We start from the raw sequence: 16,736 nt of genomic DNA, 5'->3' as shown, positions 1-16,736 counted from the left end.
TGGTTTGTATTTTGCATCTTGGAAAACAATCTATACTCATATTTGATTTTTTAAAAAACTGGTGCTGACTCGAAACGCCCAAAATTGCACACATACATAATTATATATATATATATATATATATATATATATATATATATATATATATATATATATATATATATATATATATATATATATATATCCTGCCATCTCACATAACCGACGAAAGCATTTCTAATACGAGCGAGAAGAGAGAGAGAGAGAGAGAGAGAGAGAGAGAGAGAGAGAGAGAGAGAGAGATCGTTATTTTCTAATCATAATATAAACAAGCGATTAACCAGGACTTTTCCCCCCTGCTAAAAGCGCCAGCAGCTTAAACGAAGCCTGCCAGTGCTTATGGCTCGACAATAACCAACCGTCAGCGCATTGTCACCCGAAGCTCTTAAGGGAGCCATAAGATCAAATGGCAACAACAAACAAAACGCTCTTCTACAGTAGCAGCTCCGCTTGGCGAGGCGGGACGGTCACACACGAACAGCTTGACAGAACTAAACGGATCAAGAATGATGGATCACCTCCAGACTCACTTGGCTATGTCATGATGCAGACAGATACATAAACACACACACACACACACACACACACATTCTCTCTCTCTCTCTTTCGCTCTCTCTCTCTCGTCACCAGTCGTCTTCCTGTTTAGATACTGGTAGGTTTGATCCTACCACACAAACTCTTTGTCTCTCACGTTACAAATGGTTTCCCTATTTACATACCAGTCGGCAATAAAATATTATTTTGATTTACACGACTACACTCTTATTCCATCACTGAACAGTGTATAACTCTTTTATATTAACGTTCACCAACATTCTTACGCCCCTGGATTGACGCAAATTTTGCGAAGGAAAATATTAGCCATAGATAATGGCAAGAACATCGTACGTCATTTCCTGTAAGAAACTGCCAATATGTGTATAGCCATAGTACCATTTTTGCATACCTTGAGCATTACAATGAAAACAAGTAAAACAAGTAAAAAAATTCACCGAAGAAAAGAGTTTTCTGTACAGCGTATAATGCTGTATGAGACTAAGCCACGGCCCGGTGGTGCCAGACGCATGATCATGGCTTATTTTAATCTTGAATAAGATAAAAACTAATGAGGCTAGAGGGCTCCAATTTGCTATGTTTGATGATTGGAGGGTGGATGATCTACATACCAATTTGCAATCCTCTAGCCCCAGTAGTTTTGAAGATCTGAGGACGGACAGACAAACAGCCATCTCAATAGTTTTCTTTTACAAAAAGCTAAACAACTGCTTCCGGAATTTCAAAATGTAACAGTAATCAAGCTAAGATTCTGGAATCTGTAAAAAAATAAAAAGGTAGTACGGTCAGCCATTCCTTAAATAAAAGAACTTCCAGAAATGGTCATGATTGTGAGACACCACCTTATCTATAGTAATAATCACTGAACGTGAGATTTGGCAAAGAGGTTTTAGGTTATTGCCAGAAAACATGTCTGGCTGGCACTAAGCTAAGACCCTACCGAAGGACATTCCTCATAAATAATATATGCTTGTTTACGCCCCTAGACTTATAAAAAGCCTATTATTATCATTATCATAATTATTATTATTATTGTATGGTTCCCAACTGATACAAAGTCTAATATTATTCCTGATGATAAATGAAATGTGAAGAGCTGATACAGAAATACCATTATCATTACTATTACATCATTATTACTCTTATTACTATTCTCAAAGCAAGCTTTTGATTCTCATATCATCTCCATCCCTCACGCATGAGCTATAAAACTTATATTCCAAACTTTTAAAGTATATTAAAACGTGCTAAAATCTACGGTCAAATAGAGCCTTCTTACAACAACGAAAATTAAAATAAATACGTTACATTTTATCAGAAATATTTTTTCTGTACTGTTTAACATTAACATTATTTATTGGTTACATTTTCATTCTAATTAACAAACCATAAATATCTTATCCTAAAATTGCTTTATCTTTAACTCAACGCACAACACGTTTTTTCAAAACTCTTCAGACTCTTGCATAGACCTTTCCTAACACACACCCCCAACAGCAACAACAACAACTACTAAATAGGTTGTAGGCTTACTCCCAGAGTAAGCAAAAATGACCGAAAAAAAGAAAATTACAATTCGCTCAACTTTTAGACTCTTCTACAGACCTTTCCTGCCCAACCCCCAACAACAACAACAACAACTAAATAGGTTGTAGGCTTACTCCCAGAGTAAGCAAAAATGACCGAGAAAAAGATAATCTACAATTCGCACAACCAAATGAGCTCAGCGACGCCCAACGTTTAAGCGCTGAACCAGAGTACTCGGAGAGAGAGACTCGTATGAAAAAGAGTTATTGCAGCCACTCCACCTCCTTAGTTCCCCCCGAGATAATTGTTCACTTAAAGGTTAATTGCTAGCGAAATAAGCAATCGGGAAATATAAGCTTGAACACTCACACTCCCTCTCTTTGTATATGTGTTTAGAGAGAATGGGAAATAGGAGAAGGGGATGTGTATATATACAATACAAGTGAAAAGATGATGTTCATAAAAAATTCACATGTACTTTGTGTTCTTTTTGGGAGTAGTTAGGCGTTACAACTTTTATATATATATATATATATATATATATATATATATATATATATATATATATATCTCTCTTTGTCCCCATCGGAATTAGTTAGTTGTTACTGCTAGTCTTGTGGGTTAAAGCGCGTCACTTAACGCCCTGAATTCTGGGTTTCCGTGGTTCGAGTCCGCGCGCAGACGAATTTCTTATCAAACTGAAAAAAATTCCCCTTCGGTTAACATACGTGAAAATATATCAATTCCGAGGTATAGAGCGAATGAGATATTAAAGGACATTTGTAGCTTAGTGATGACTATATATATATATATATATATATATATATATATATATATATATATATATATATATATGTATATATATATATATACGTGTGTGTGTGTGCGTGTGCGTGTGTGCGTGTTAAGAGATAGATAAGTAAGATACTTACATATGGAAAATGATTATAAATGATAGGAACCAGAACAAAGAATCAGAACGCATTATAATAATAATAATAATAATAATAATAATAATAATAATAATAATAATAATAATAATAATAATTATGCCCTAAAGAGCAAGGTAATAATAGCGTTTCCTTTTCGTATCAATCCACAGCTAAAAACCTTTTCCCCTCCCAGAATTTATCATCGTTTTCTTTGAAGGAGTGTATTGCATTACCTCTACGAGACTTACAAAAGCAAACACTCATTAAGATTCACAGTCAGGAGAGAGAGAGAGAGAGAGAGAGAGAGAGAGAGAGAGAGAGAGAGAGAGAGAGAGAGAGAGAGAGAGAGAGCTCTTGGAGGTAATAAGAAGTTTGATTATCTGCTTCAGTGTCAAATTAAAATTCCCTGGGCAGAAAGTCGCATATATGAAGTACCACACAGTACTTTACTTCTACTTGTCTTTCTTTATGAGAGAGAGAGAGCATTACTCACCTTCGGTTTAGTACCAAATTTCTACGAGAGAGAGAGAGAGAGAGAGAGAGAGACCATTACTCGCCTTGGATTTTGTTCACAATTTCTACTAGAGAAAGACAGATGAGAGAGAGAGAGAGAGAGAGAGAGAGAGAGAGAGAGAGAGAGAGAGAGCATTACTCGCCTTGGATTTTGTACACAATTTGTACTAGAGAGAGAGAGAGAGAGAGAGAGAGAGAGGGACTGAAGATAAAGCACAGTAACAATCATCGCGATGACTTGCCAAGACCCAAACCACAAAAACAAATCAGTCTGCCTCGTCTACAACTTCGGAGGGGTTGTTGTAAACTCCACAGGAACAGCTATTTCTGGCACTGCCTTGTGACATGCGGTGTGCGTAAATGTTTGAACAAAGGTCTGGAAATGTTTGAATATTTTTCTTCCAAGAATTAATGAGCTGGTGAAAAGCTAGGATATAGTCGCTCTGGACGGATAAAAGAAGAGGGTCTAAGGCGCGGTTGATTTCTAAAAATTAAAAAGATAAATTAATAATATATAAATGTCAATTATACGTGGAATAGAAGTGAACACTACTGGATCACAATGTGGCCAACAGTGCCACTGCCATCAGCAAGCAAGTTCACTGATGTCAATACAATTTCCATTTACTTGTAACAAATTGGTAATTGACTTTAGTTGTCTAAAAGAAAGCTATTGAGATGGCTTTGTTTGTCCGTCCTCACGTTTTCTGTCCGCAGTCAGATCTTAAAAACTACTGAGGCTAGAGGGCCGCAAATTGGCATGTTAATCATCCACCCTCCAGTCATCAAACACACCAAACTGCACCCCTCTAGCCTCGTCAGTTTTAATTTTATTTAAGGTTAAAGTTATCCATGATCGTACGTCTGGCAACGCTATAGGACAGGCCACCACTAGGCCGTGGCTGAAAGCTTCATGGGCTGCGGCGCAATCCGCATTATAGGCTGTACAGAAGACTCGACTGCGCCGAAGAAACTTCGACCCATGTTTCTTATTTTTTAGTAACTGAATCTTAATTATGCTTAAAACTCATCCAGATACTCAGCTTTTTGTGCTGTAAAACGTGAATGAATTGAGAAAACTTTGTAGGTTTTCTGTCTACATAAATAAAAGTTAATGCAAGACAAAAATACAAAAATGAAAAAATGTATCATGAGTTTCAAAAGGTAGGTATCTGTTACAACCACTTGATTCAATGACTCCCAAATTTATAAAGCCCTTGATTCGGGTTCTGTAAATATTTATGTAGATTGGTATTTTACGTCGTAAATATTCTGTTCACGCGTCTTATAATTTAAAATCCTCCCTATTTATACAGCCAAGTTTATTATAATCATCATACACGCAAAACTGAACCTTACTAAAGGAATTTGTATGCTAAGAAAAATTTAAAAATACTTAAACAGTTCACCAGTGTTCCACACATTCCGACAACCAATATAAGGCGTCCATCACTCACAAATCAAGAACAAATGCTGGGGGCCGGGGGAGACAGGGGGGGCGAGAGGTAGTGGGGATGGGCGGGGTAGGGAGGGGTGTGAGGAGGGGTAGAGAAGCGCCCCAAAGAGAATAACCAAAACAAACCCTACTCGAGAGAGAGGGCCACAAAAACAAACCACGTGGCGACGGCACCATCATGAGACTACTACTACTGGCTCGCCGTCTCTCTCTCTCCCCCCTGTGTAGAACACTTCCAAATACTGTTCGACTCAAATCCTACACAATTAACTACCGGATCCTTTCCTGTACTTTTTTAATACTTTGACCACAATATCTTGATTAAGTTCCTGTAGAACTGACACTTCTTCCTCTTCGCTATATGATATATAAATTATTCCAAAAATTGATTTTGGTCTGCACAAGAGAGTTCGCTGTCTGTTACGATGGGAGTTTCTGGTCCTGCATTATATTGGTTTAAATTTTTTTTTACAAAATTCCGTAGGTAACTCGGCAATAAAAGGATATTTTTTAGTCGACCATTAGGGCAAGGACTGAAAAACACAGCTATGAAGGACAGTGGAGATATCTGTTGGAATTCTTTATCTAAGAGAAGGGGGACAAAATAAACAAACTAATTCTTTTGCATCCGTCCAGTGAAGAAGATATGAGAGAGAGAGAGAGAGAGAGAGAGAGAGAGAGAGAGAGAGGAGACCCTTACAACTAAGGATTCACGAACAACTACATTTTCCAAGACATTGTATCGTCCTTCACAAGAGGTAAAAAAAAAAAAAAATCAAGCTCACCTACTTCTAAGCAAAGACAACAATCAAAACCCCAAAACAAACAACTGCATTAACAGCTACAAACGAGTAAAGAAAACGAAACGGCGAAAACCTTCATCAACAAACAACCAATCGTCAAGGTCGCAATCGTAAGTAAGATCACCGGGATGCTGCGGATGGAATGGAATGGTTTTGTTGGTGCAGACTGACCCACTCATGTTTATGGGACGAGGGCATTGCTCTGTCGCTGCTGAGAGTTAGGGGCACTCCGGTCGCCTGGAGTGCTCTTGTGTAATTCCTTGTCGCCACGTGGTGTAGGAAATTGTCCAAGGCACACTCGTGATTCAATACATACATATACATGCATATATCTATATATATATATATATATATATATATATAATAATATACGTATATGTATATATATAGTATATATAATATATATATATATTATATTAATAGCTATATATATATATATAATATATAAATATATATATTAACATAAAAGTAAATAAATTCTTCGGCTGCCACAGGATACGTCTCAAGTATAAAAGACACATTAATTAAAACATTCTGGTTTAAAGCTTAGGACTATATTTAAAAAGTGTGTTTTAATGGACCCTTTATATTTGATATATATATATATATATCATCTACAGGTTTGCGTGTTAAATATGCTTACTTATGCTTATATGCAATCGTGTGAAAGTATGCGGCATATATAATGAATAGCAGTCAGTTTTATACCCAAAAACATGCTGATTTTGATATAAAACTCGACAACGCGAGCGCACGCTCTGAATAAACAGCACAATGCAACATAAAAGTATTGAACAGTGCCTCGATGATATTTATATAAAGTTTCCTAATGAACTCATCTGGGCAGCGTTACCAATAACTAAAACTCTAGCAATAGTGCTAAGTACTCCAGGGTTCAATCACCACTGGCAAACAGTGGCTACGCGCGCATGCGCGCACTGGCAACACGTAATGAAGAACTTACTCAGCACGGGGAAGGCCGAGACGATTTCCAAATACGTCGCGACAGTGACGTAGCACTTATCTATTGAAAGTTTGACCGACGAATGTAAATACTTTGTCGTTCTATTACGAAATAAAATTTAAAATATGTAATCTGCACAATTCACCAAGTTAATATAATGTAAAATCATATTGTAATATGTTAATATTAAGGCCACTGTAAGAAAATTGTACCCTTACCCAAATAAAATTGTGGATAAACCACAACTTTCTCTTTGTATGGTTTTTGTTTGTATGGTGATTTTACGTTGCATGGAACCAGTGGTTATTCAGCTACGGGACCAACGGCTTTACGTGACTTCCGAACCACGTCGAGAGTGAACTTCTATCACCAGAAATACGCATCTCTAACACCTCAATGGAATGCCCGAGAATCGACCTCGCGGCCACCGAGGTGGTACGCCAACACCACACCGACCACACCACTGAGGCGCTTATATATACTTAACCTTTCAAAACTATTCCCTACCATGGTTAGCTAGCTAACTACCCTCACTCTTCTTTCACCCATCTTACCTACCAGCTAAAAAAAAAAATAAAAAAATAAATAAAAACTCTTGAAAGTTTATGGCAACAATGATGGGAAATAAAATGGATTTTCCTGTTTAAGTAATAAAACTTTGATTTGAGTTCATGAAATCTAGGCTGTCAAGCCAAGCACTGGCCCACACTTTCGGGCCATTCAGCGCTTCAGATAGTTTAAGGAGAGAGTTGGAGTGGTTAGACAGCATAATAAACAGCTCCAGAAAATAAGAAATAAAAAAAAAACATGAAGCGCGAGAAGTAATAGATCGAGAGGTTGGGCAGCATGACTGAAGAGAGAACGTGGGAAATGAGGTGAAAAAAAAAAAAACAAGAATGGGTGCAGGTACCGTTTTTGATAATGATACGAGTATAATATGTGAAGGAAATTTTTCTTTTGATTCAAAGGTAATTTTTAGTACGGTTTTGAATGAATTTGAAGACAAAAATAATAGTGATAAAAACACCCTCGTTTATCTACGAGGTAACTATTTATGAATGTTTTTTGAATGAAAGTGAATTGAACTGAATATAGAATTTAGGCCAAAGGCCAAGCACTGGGACCTATGAGGTCATTCAGCGCTGAAACGGAACCTGACAGTAAAAAGTTTGAAAGGTGTAACAGGAGGAAAACCTGTCAGTTGCACTATGAATCAACTGTTAGGAGAGGGTGGACAGTAAGATAGAAGAATGAATATGAACGGAGGTACAGCTAAAGGAACGAAAGGGGTTGCAGCTGTGGGGCCGAAGGCACGCTGCAAAGAACCTCAAGTAAAGCCTACAGTGCACCGCATGAGGTGCACTGATGGCACTACCTCCTACGGGATTTAATTGAAAGTGTACCCGACTATATTGTCTATCATGTTATAATAATGAAACTGCGAAGAAAGGAAATGATTAAATTGCAATCTTAATCTGAGCATTTATTTATTTATTTTTTAACATTCGCATAAGTCTCCGTCGATGATAGTGGGAGGTTTATGTAATTGTTTACAGGTCGAGACGCGTGATTGCATAATGAGGCAGCAGCGCTAACGTAAAAACAATTTTTTTTCAGGGCGGTCTTAAGTCCGGGTAAAAGACGAGGGCTGAGTGAGTGTCAGGGTTACGCCCTTCTTGTCTTGCAACAACAGAGGCCTGACACTCAAGTCAGAAATGATAAGTTTTCCTTGGGAAAGATATGAAATATACACTATAATATATATATATATATATATGCATCTCTCTCTCTCTCTCTCTCTCTCTCTCTCTCTCTCTCTATATATATATATATATATATATATATATATATATATATATATATATATATATAGATATATATATATATATACATATATGAATCCATACATATATACATACTACACACATATATACTAAACACACACACACACACAATCACACGGCCCATCACACTAACGCTAGAAGCAACAAACTTGGTAAACCTTAAAAGTCAATTATCGGACAAATGGGGGAAAATGTTTCTCTCTCTCTCTCTCTCTCTCTCTTTTTTTTTTTTTTTGATGTGGTCAGCGATGACCTTTACACTACTTCAAGGGCGGCGGAGTACTTAACGTGACTGATAGGCAAAGTGTATAATACGCATTTTCTCGATTTCGCTGTCATTTACCAACTGCCACTGTGAACCAGGCTCATGAGTACACCCGTACTGTACTACAAGTTTTGTTTTGTTATTCCTCCTCGGCTTAATTAAACAACTGACACAGTGAACGAAGCTAATAACTATAAACACTTCTTTTAATTATTATTTCTTTTTATTTGACTATCATCGTACAGCAGACGTTGGAAGACTCAAAAAGCCTCATAGGCATATGCGTACCCTGGAATCTATATAATTCAACGAACGATTTAATATATATATATATATATATATATATATATATATATATATATATATATATATATATATACATACATACATATTCTACCTACGTATTAAGGAAGTATTTTGCTCTCTGTTCGCTTGCTGTTTTTTACCACTGCAGAGTGACTGTGCTTGACAGATATACGTACATAGACATGTACCGAATGCTCTCTCTCTCTCTCTCTCTCTCTCTCTCTCATTTTTTGGCTGTCATGTCTCATCTGCCATTCAGTTAATGAGCTCTGCTGATATGTATATTTGCTTAAGATTGAAAATAAACTGATCGAATAACTACTGTAGGCCAATGGGAATGTCGGTTACAGAGGACGAATTTGGCCGGTAAAGGGTACAGTTAAAACATCAACATCGCAGTTCGACAAGTTTAAAAACCAAACATTCAGAGAGAGAGAGAGAGAGAGAGAGAGAGAGAGAGAGAGAGAGAGAGAGAGAGAGATCTTCCTTAATATACATTAAAGAAAAAAGACTGTGACAGACACATGAAAGAACTAAATTCCCATCACTTCGCCAAAATCATTTTTACCCTGGGCCCCCCAAAACAAGCAGCCGTCAGTAAGTTTTCACAAGGGGCCCCAGAGAGCCGCCCTAAGGCAGTCCGCGGAAAAACATTGTCTAGCGTCGGTCTTCCCCTCCTGGCGCGTTGCGGGATCCCGAAGGGTGAGAGGTCGGTCTGTTTTTCTTTCCGTTTCTCTCTTTATGTTCACGAAAGATTTTCTCTCGTTTGGTTATTGTGTAGACGTGTTACGTTCAATGGCGATGTGAGATGAGTCATGTATTGAATGTACGATAGTGTTCCAATCTTTTTTCCTGTTTAAATTATTTTGAAAAGGCGCGCATTCACTGAAAAGAGATGTTCTATTGAATGGTGTCGTAGATGAGCTATGTGTAGATGGGATGGATGATCGTGTTTTTATGAAGTCATTCATTGTAAAAGCGTATCGTCTTAAAAACTGGATTATCTCCCCCTAACCAAAATTATTTTATTCATTACAGAAATGCATGCACCTAATATAATACTGGATCGTCTACGGGATGAACTTTATAAATTTAACTTATGAACAGATTTCAAAGAATATGAGTCAAGAAATGTCTATTACACAAAACAAAAACAAAAAATTTAACGCATTATTTATTTTCTGACATTCTTATTAATTACTGAAACGCGACTACGCAATCCCGTAGAGTTTCTACAAAAGTTTCGCCGTACTACAATTCCAAAAATAGCTAAAATTAGCTGTGGTCGCTTTACTATAAGACTTCCTGCTCTTTATCGTCTGTGCTTAACGTCTCTGAAGAGAAATGATTTGCATGGAATATGACACATATGAGGAGATTGGTCACTGCAATGAACTGTTTTTGTGTTTATATAGATACTTCGTTAGCTGTAAAAGCTTTATGTATATTCATTATTTACTTCATTCTCTTCGCCTTACTTTTCAAAAATGATTAGTGCATTTTGCATATGATTGATTTGCAAGGTGAAGTCCTCTTAATCTTCCATAAGCATGTGTAAATCTTTTGAATAATAATAATAATAATAATAATAATAATAATAATAATAATTAATAATAATAATAATAATAATAATTTCTTTCAACGTGCCATTGAAAGAAATGACTGTATTTGCTGCATTTGTCGTATTATTAGTACCGACTTATCCCTCCTGGTGACGATCGGCGCGGTACTCGTCAATTGTAGTAACAGAGAGAAAACCATCATAAGAAAGATACAAAAGAATTTCTACAAGATAAATAATAATAATAATAATAATAATAATAATAATAATAATAATAATAATAATAATAATAATAATAATAATAATAATAATAATAACAAGCTATTACTTAGAAGCAAAAGATATTAGGACAAGTCATACACGGCCCAATGACCAATGATGATTGCAAGTAAGATCAATTCAGCTGAAATGCATGCAAAGAAAAAACTATGCATTTGACAAATTCTGCTGAAAGTGCATGCAAAGAAAATAAATATGCGTATTTAGTATGTGACGTATCTCGAAGGAGTACATGCCATGATTAAAAAAGCTTATGCATGACAATATCTTCCTTTTTAAAGAAAAACAATCAAATAAAATGGTTTTTCGGAATCATCTTCGGAAACTATGAATCCTTTACAATTTGTATAACATTTATTATATTTTTGGATAAAAAATTAACGTTTAAAAATCGAACATAGGTAAAATTGGATGCTCTTTCTCTCTCTCTCTGGCAGAAAGTCATTACCAAGCGCTTTCGCCTTTATTCAGGCATTGTCGAGGCAATGCCTGAATAAGGCGAAAGCGCTTGGTATTAACTTTCTGTCTATCAGTTTCCTGTGGTATTCGCTTATGTAATGAGGTCACGTGCATTTACTGTGAAATTTGCGCATACATACATACATACATACATACATACTACATACATACATATATATACATCTATACATATTATATCATATATATATATTATATATATATATATATATATAATATATATATATATATATATATGAAGGAAATAGTAAATGGAATAGATTAGTGAATGACTGTGATATCAAACCGAGAATTAGAGAATTATCCTCAATTTAAACCCAAGTAAGTGCTAAGATACATCTCTAAAGAGTAAAAATAAAAAAAAAAGCAGACGAGACAAAACGATGAGAAAAAGAGATAAGGAGGTCGAAAAATACCAAAAAAAGAAAGGAAAAAAACATTCACCTAAATCCCAACATTCCATCCGCGAGTCCATTAAGGCATTAACAGTCAAAACAAACGCACGTCTTGTAAACATCATCCGCGAGGGGAGCGTCCGAGTAACAAAACAGTTATCATTCCATATTTCGACTTCTTTGCATAAACTGTTTACGGTGTCGGCGGCGGAATGTTTACGGTGAAATTTCATCCGCCATTTGAGAGGCAAACTGTGTCTGTAATGAGTCACCCTGCATCACGGCTCATAATGATAACGAGGGCTTAGAACCAGGGTTGGAACCAGGGCTTAGAACCAGGACTTGGAGCCAATGCTTGGAACCAGGGCTTGGAGCAGGGCTTGAAACAAGGGCTTTAGAACCAGGGTGGCGTCAGGGCTTGGAAACCAGGGACTTGGAACCCAGGGGCTTGGAGCCAGGGCTTGAACAGGGCTTAGAACCAGGGTTGGAGTCAGGGCTTGGATTAAAGGACTTGGAACCAGGGATTGGAGCCATGGGCTTTCTTAGAACCAGGGCTTAGAACCAGGACTTGGAGCCAATGCTTGGAACCAGGGCTTGTAGAACCAGGGACTTGGAACCAGGGCTTGGACCAGGCATTGAACAAGGGCTTGAACAAGGGAAACTTAGAACCAGGGTTGGAACCAGGGCTTTTAGAAACCAGGGACTTGGAGCCAATGCTTGGAACCAGGGCTTAGAACCAGGACTTGGAACCAGGGCTTGGAGCCAGGGCTTGAACAAGGGCTTAGAACCAGGGTTGGAACCAGGGCTTAGAACCAGGACTTGGAGCCAATGCTTGGAACCAGGGCTTAGAACCAGGGTTGGAACCAGGGCTTGGAACCAGGGTTGGAACCAGGGCTTAGAACCAGGGTTGGAACCAGGGCTTAGAACCAGGACTTGGAGCCAATGCTTGGAACCAGGGCTTAGAACCAGGACTTGGAACCAGGGCTTGGAGCCAGGGCTTGAACAAGGGCTTAGAACCAGGGTTGGAACCAGGGCTTAGAACCAGGACTTGGAGCCAATGCTTGGAACCAGGGCTTAGAACCAGGACTTGGAACCAGGGCTTGGAGCCAGGGCTTGAACAAGGGTTTAGAACCAGGGTTGGAGTCAGGGCTTGGAACCAGGACTTGGAACCAGGGCTTGGAGCCAGGGTTGGAGCTAGGGCTTAGAACCAGGGCTTGATCAAGGGCTTAGAACCAGGGTTGAAGCCAGGGCTTAGAACCAGGGTTGGACCCAGGGCTTGGAACCAGGGATTGGAGCCAGGGTAGGAGCCAGGGCTTAGAACCAGGGCTTGGAACCAGGGTTGGAATCAGGGCTTGGAACCAGGGTTGGAACCAGAGCTTGGAACCAGGGTTGGAACCAGAGCTTGGAACCAGGGTTGGAACCAGGACCTGGAACCAGGGTTTGAAACCAGGGTTTGGAACCAGAGCTTGGAACCAGGGTATTGACCCAAGGCTTGGAACCAGGGATTTGAACCAGGGCTTGAAACCAGGGTTGGAACCAGGGTTTGAAACCAGAGCTTGGAACCAGGGTTTTGACCCAAGGCTTGGAACCAGAGTTGGAACCAGGGCTTTGAACCAGAGCTTGGAACCAGTGCTTGGAACCAGGACTTGGAACCAGGGCTTGGAACCAGAGCTTGGAACCAGAGCTTGGAACAAGGGCTTGGAACAAGGGCTTGGAACAAGGGCTTGGAACAAGGGCTTGAACCAGGACCTGACATAGCAGACTATGCGAGTTTTAAGTAAGACTTTAAATTCGCCGAAATGTTTACGCGAAATTCATTTACTGTCAATGGTATTGACAGGTCCTTCCGTACCATTTACTTTTATCAATTCAACTACTTTCATTACATCTGCTTACTATTAATGATATTATTGGTAGTGCAATAAAAACTGCAAGGATAAAGCATATCATGACAAGCCTATACATTGGCCGGCCTATTTGACCCTGAACTGAAATAAAGAACATTATTATTATTATTATTATTATTATTATTATTATTATTATTATTATTATTATGTATATGCGCATAAATTTAAAGACAAAACTGTACAGATAGTTTCTGGGAACCTGTTTTTGGGTTCCCCTTGATCAATTTATTATTTATTATTATTATTATTATTTTATTATTATTATTATTATTTATTAATTTATTATTATTATTATTATTATTATTATTAATTATTATTATTATTTCACTGAACATAATGACAGAATTTACAGAATTTATTTTGTTCTGTACAAAATAAATTCTGTAAATTCTGTAATTCTCTTCAATAAAACATGTTTGAAAGAAGGTCTGTTTCCAGCATATTATTATTATTATTTCTTGGATTCAGTATGATTCAACATGGGGTACAATGAGGCCTTAAACGCAAAAGACAGTATGTGACGTACTTCAGACGAATAAGAGTTCGAAAAATCATAATACATTTACAAGCACCAGCGGCATTTACTTACTGGAAATCTACATATACTGTAGGAATCTGTCTTTTTTTCCCCTGGTGCTATTTGCTAAAAGGAAGGAAAAACTCACAAGCACCCAGAATACCAATACGAATTAGATGGTCCATTTCATATATATCCCATTTTATTAATGACGATGTTAATATAAGATCAGTGAAAAAATTTATTACTTATAATACTACAACTTAATCTCCTACCGGCACTTCTATTGCTACAAATAATAATATAATGGTAGTAATGTCACTACCTACATATGAAACAACAGTAGCTTTAATAATATCAGTTTCAAAAACACCGATTGTGTCTGGGTCTTGAAATATGAATTGATAGTATCAGATCATAATATAATAATATAATATTATTATATAATAATATAATAATATGATATAATAATAATTATTATTAGTATTATTATTATTATTATTAGTTATATTATTAGTAGTAGTAGTAGTAGTAGTATATAGCAGTTATGAAGATCATAATGTTATCACTACCATTAAAACTACAAATTATTTTCATTACAGTAAACATATTTCACAGTTATCTATTTCTTAATTTGAACAAAAAAATACTTAATAATGGCACACTGAAGATGCCTCTTCCCGTAATACTATTCAGTACCTATGACGAAACATGCAATGGTACTTAGTTTTTTCAACTGATAAATGGTGCACCCAGTATGTCATTTATACCACTTCACTAATCTCTCTCTCTCTCTCTCTCTCTCTCTCTCTCTCTCTCTTCTCTCTCTCTCTCTTCTCTCTCTATCGGCCTCTCTCTCTCTCTCTCCCTCTCTCTCTCTCTCTCGGTCTCCTCTCTCTCGGTGGCTGGGTTGAATTACTGGCAAAAATGAGCAGCAAGGTTATCATAACAAATTCAAGAACGATTAGCACCATATGACATGAACCTACTACTACTACTACTATAATAATAATAATAATAATAATAATAATAATAATAATAATAATAATAATAATAATAATAATAATAATAATGTGTCATAACAATCCACAATTATATAGTAAAGTATATTACTATGCAAAATAAACTCTTTCGAACATCGTTCTGTGTTAACGTTAAGATGACGCAGATTGTTTTTCACGAATTGTAAGTTTCATAGCAATAATAATAATAATAACAGATTAAATCCCAAAATACCAAAATACCGAGACCCATTTTTCATCGCAGCTACCAATCCAAACCAAGCACTTTCTGGAGACCCCTCGCCGCAAAACGTAAACAAAAATCAAAGCCAAATATACAGTACATCAGAAAAAAATTAGAGACGGCGGGCGCCACGCACGGTATCTCGACAGAAGTTTGGTCTATTTGGCTCTAGACCACTGCCTAGATGCGCCACGGCGCCGAAGTCCCCGCCCCCCTCCCCCCTCCTTTTTTTTTTTTTTTTTTTTTTTCGTACGCCTTATTTTCTCGTGTTTTCTCGCCCTCTTTATGGTCAAGTTACGCCTGAATGCTAAATTTACATCTACTCTTTCTTTCATTTTTTTCGTGTTATTTGATCTTTTAGATATGGGTAAATCAGGCAATAAAATCAATCTATCCTTGTTTCATTTTTGGCAAAATTAAGCAGGAGAATCACATTCCTTTACTTTTCAAAGCAGATTCGTGTCGAGGAGAAAAATTCCAATTCAATGACATTCATTTCTCTCTCTCTCTCTGACTCCGTAAAATGCCTATTTTCCTCCTTTTATGCTCTATTTTTAGCCCGAAAACGAAAATTCAAAATTTATTTTATTTCATCTTTGTTTGTGTGTGTGTGATTTTTTTTTTTTTTTTTTTTTTTTGTGAATTTAAGTCGAGCAACAAAATTCTACTTTTCGATGTATACAGTTGTTTACTTCAACGACCGCTAGTGTTGTACGCCATTTAATCATGCCGATTAACGGATAATGAGTCTACTTTGCTCTCTATTAGATAAAGATAAAAATACGCCCATTCCCAATCCCATTGTTTTATATGCTCAGGTTTTTGTAGGGTGAGGCTAACTTCAACAACGTTCTTTCATTTGATATTTTCACTTTAATTTGGATTAGGATTAATTATTATTATTATTATTATTATTTATTATTATTATATTATTATTATTATTTTTAGTATTGAAAAGGTCAGACTAAAGACCCCAAAATCAAAGAAGAAAACTAATAAATTGCAATGAAATTTGCAACATTCTTTCGTCTGTTTTTTCATTTTTTTTTCACTTTGCTGATTTTCTTGTTTTTGTTTTGGGGGTAGGAAAGGTCTATAGTGAGTAAAAAAAGGTCTGAAAAAGGTGTTTCGTGTTGAGTTAAAGATACAGG

The 16,736-nt window shown here is 36.9% G+C and overlaps 1 protein-coding gene across 3 annotated transcripts in view; it reads right to left on the bottom strand.

Annotated features, from left to right (window-relative positions):
• The window catches only part of LOC135215293 (adipolin-like), a 47,674-nt gene that overhangs the window by 28,825 nt on the left and 2,113 nt on the right, over positions 1-16,736 (bottom strand). The window contains exon 1 of one of the 3 annotated variants that reach the window (XM_064249853.1): positions 399-493. The exons of the other annotated variants lie outside the window; for them this stretch is intronic. The gene's annotated coding sequence lies outside the window, so the exon portion shown is untranslated. Of the gene's footprint in view, positions 1-398; positions 494-16,736 lie in introns of those variants that run through there. 3 annotated transcript variants of the gene reach the window in all.

This window comes from Macrobrachium nipponense, chromosome 19 (assembly GCF_015104395.2).
Source record: "Macrobrachium nipponense isolate FS-2020 chromosome 19, ASM1510439v2, whole genome shotgun sequence".
Classification (NCBI taxonomy): Eukaryota; Metazoa; Arthropoda; class Malacostraca; order Decapoda; family Palaemonidae; genus Macrobrachium; species Macrobrachium nipponense.
Note: the sequence above shows the minus strand (reverse complement) of the source record. Positions and strands in the feature narration are given on the sequence as shown.